This window comes from Suncus etruscus, chromosome 9 (assembly GCF_024139225.1).
Source record: "Suncus etruscus isolate mSunEtr1 chromosome 9, mSunEtr1.pri.cur, whole genome shotgun sequence".
Lineage (NCBI taxonomy): Eukaryota > Metazoa > Chordata > Mammalia > Eulipotyphla > Soricidae > Suncus > Suncus etruscus.
Genome location: NC_064856.1, coordinates 9357045 through 9360296, shown reverse-complemented (window position 1 = coordinate 9360296; position 3252 = coordinate 9357045). Strand labels below are relative to the sequence as shown.

Here is a 3252-nt window from a genome sequence, read left to right as displayed (position 1 = left end):
ATCCCTCATGAGCATATTCACAAGCATCACAATTAAAGGAGTGTGAGTCAAATGTGCTAACACCTAACTCTGTCAATAAAAACAAAGGGAACGAGGAAAATATTTGTATATGTCTGTATGGATATATATTTATACACATCCAGAGACATAGTACAAGAAGTAAGGCACTTGCCTTACATATGATCTATTGATATTGACAGGTCATATATTGATTACCTGAGCACTGAACCAAGAACAGCCACTGAGCATCCCTGGGCATGCTTCCTTGCCCTAAACACACACACACACACACACACACACACACACACACACAGACACAAAGACACACACACAGACACACACACACAGCTGAAGAAATAGTTCAGGGGATAAGGCATTTTCTGTTCAACCCCTGAGCATCACCACTCAACAGTGATTCCTGAGCCAAGAACCAGGATCATCCTTGAGCATCAAAGGTTTGGTCCTGGGCCCGGAGAGATAGCACAGCGGCGTTTGCCTTGCAAGCAGCCAATCCAGGACCAAAGGTGGTTGGTTCGAATCCCGGTGTCCCATATGGTCCCCCGTGCCTGCCAGGAGCTACTTCTGAGCAGACAGCCAGGAACAACTCCTGAGCACCGCCGGGTGTGGCCCAAAATCCAAAAAAAAAAAAAAAAAAAAAAAAAAAGGTTTGGTCCTAAATTCCTTCCATTAAAAAAGGAAAAAGAAAATAGGAAAGAATGATTCAGAGTAAATAAGGCATACTTTAGCCCAGAAAAAAATTAAAACTGAAGAACCCCTAAAGACAATTTGTACGGGGCCGGAGAGATAGCATGGAGGTAAGGCATTTACCTTTCATGCACAAGGTCATCGGTTCAAATCCTGGTGTCCCATATGGTCCCCCGTGCATGCCAGGAGCAATTTCTGAGTACGGAGCCAGGAAAAACCCCTGAGCACTGCCGGGTGTGACCCAAAAAAAAAAAAAAACCACAAAAAAAAAGACAATTTGTACAAGAATACAATTTCTACAAAAGTATATGATTATTCACTAACATGCTGTTTCTGGAGGTTTATTTTCCACTTATTGTGTGTCATCCTTGTGAAGGGGTCATGCTAATCTCTGTAGTGGTCCAATTTTACTGTATCTACTTTCAAAAACTAAATTTTAGCGCTAAAAATACTGCCATAGGGGGCTGGAGAGATTGCCCAGTGGTAGGGCATTTGTCTTGCATGCAGCCTAAGCAGGATGAACCTTGGTTTGAATCCTGGCATCCCTTATGGTCCTCCGAACCTGCCAGGAGCAATTTCTGAGAGCAGAGCCAGGAGTAATCTCTGAGCGCTGTCCAAAAACAAACAACATAAAAAGTAAAAAATGCACAAATATGATCTCAGTCCTATATAAATATATCATGAATAGAAAAAATGGAAGGGGACAGAGAGATAGTACAGCCAGTGAAACACTTGCTCTGCATGTAGCTAACCCCTAATAAGGTAGATCCTCGACATCACATTTAGTCTCCTATCTGAAGACTGCTCAGAATGATCCAGGGTCAAAAGTAAGCCTTGACTAGAGAGGAATGTGGTCCAAATCCTTCTCTTCTCACATCCTGCTTCCCATCAAGTAGATTGATAGGGGCCAGGGAGAGACCAGAGGAGCTAGGAGCATGTACCCAAAATTTGGTCGCCTCTCAGAACCATGTGACTTACAGCATCGCCATTGTAGTCCTGATGGCCACCAGCATCACAGGACCTAATCAGCACAGCATTCTTGTGTTGTTTTACTGAAGTACTGGCTTGGTTGTCCAAATCTTGCCAGAGTGGTGCACGGGCCTCTGAGTATTACTTGAAAATCCCAAAGGAGAAAGCAAACAAAGCAAAACACAATTACTGTGGTAGAACATACACATATATCTTGCATGAGTGAGGCCCTGGGTTTCATCCCTGGAACTGCCAAAAAAAAAAAAAAAAAAAGAAAAGAGTTAAGAGTTTTATTTTCTTTTTAATCTTGTTGGGAAGCACACTAATTTCTCATCATAAGTATATTGCTCATGTTTCTTTCATAATAATAAGCAATGATGAATTTTAATAATATAACCAGTGGCCAAGAAAATCAATTTATTCCTCTCTCCCTCTGGGAGCTTTTCGGCTCTCAGTCTCCTATGGAGCAAAAGCACTGCTTATTAGAAAAGTCCTAGTCATGCCAAATGGTTTTGCTGGTGCACAGATGATCTTTCTCAAGTGCCATGGGCATTTCAGTTTCCTGTTTACCCAGCAGGAGCAAACACCTTTAAGGCACTTCCCCTGGCTGACTGTCATATGTCAAGGGCTTGTGTTTATCATTCATTTAGCTAGCGGAAGGGGCATGGCTGGGGCAGATGGCAGGCAGCGTGAGTTTCTCTCTGCCACCCATCTTTATTCTTCTTGTGAACAGCAATTATTTGGGTTTTTTGTTTTGGAGCCACACCTTAGTGGGACTCATCGACCACATTCACTTGGTGCTCAGGGGTTATTCCTAGAGGTGTTTGCTTGAGGGTCGAGCATGCAGTCTCCCTGCCATGCCCACTCACTATCTATCCCCCCAACTGTTTGTTTTTGTTTTTGGCATTTTTTGATTTGTTTTGCAGGCCACACCCGGTTATGCTCAGAGCTGGATTCCTGACTCTGAGTTCAGTGCTCACTCCTGGTAGGGCTCAGAGGACCACACACAGACACGCATCATGTGCCAGGAATTGAATCCAGGTGGGCTGCAAGCAAGGCAAGTGCTAGACTGTCTCTCTGCATCTCCTCCTTTTTGTCCCCCTCAGACCATTTTATTTGTTTGTTTTTGGGTCCCACCCAGCAGGTCTCAGGGGTTATTTATTCCTGGGCTCCAGACTCAGAGATCTCTCCAGGCAGTGCTCTTGGGGTGGGGGGGGAGACCAGGAATCAAACTGGGGTCGGCCACAGGTAAGTTAAGCGCCTAAATTGCAGGGTAGCGTTTGAAACTCTTGAAGCACTATACCTCAGGCACCATCCAACCTGAGGAAAACCGGGCTAATGGCTAACTGAGGCCTTATCCCCTTCTTTAAGCCACAAGCCCGCTTCCTTAAGGCTCCATCGCCGGGGCCTAGGCCAGAGAGCAGAAGAGTGGGTGGGCAGCGCGCGTGACCGAGGCGCGTGACGCCTGGAGTGGGCGGGGCCGAAGAGGGCAGGCCGCGCCGGGATAGGGCGGAGGCCAGCGCGGCGGAGAGGGGGGCGTGGCCTTCGGAAGAGGGAGGGCGGGGCTTCAGGCGCGCG

At 46.3% G+C, this 3252-nt stretch overlaps 1 non-coding gene across 1 annotated transcript; it reads right to left on the bottom strand.

The window, feature by feature from the left end:
• Positions 1-1036: 1036 nt before the first annotated feature.
• LOC126019189 (U6 spliceosomal RNA) lies at positions 1037-1138 on the bottom strand. The gene has a single exon (XR_007498938.1). It is a non-coding gene; the product is annotated as a U6 spliceosomal RNA (small nuclear RNA).
• Between the last annotated feature and the right edge of the window lie 2114 nt (positions 1139-3252).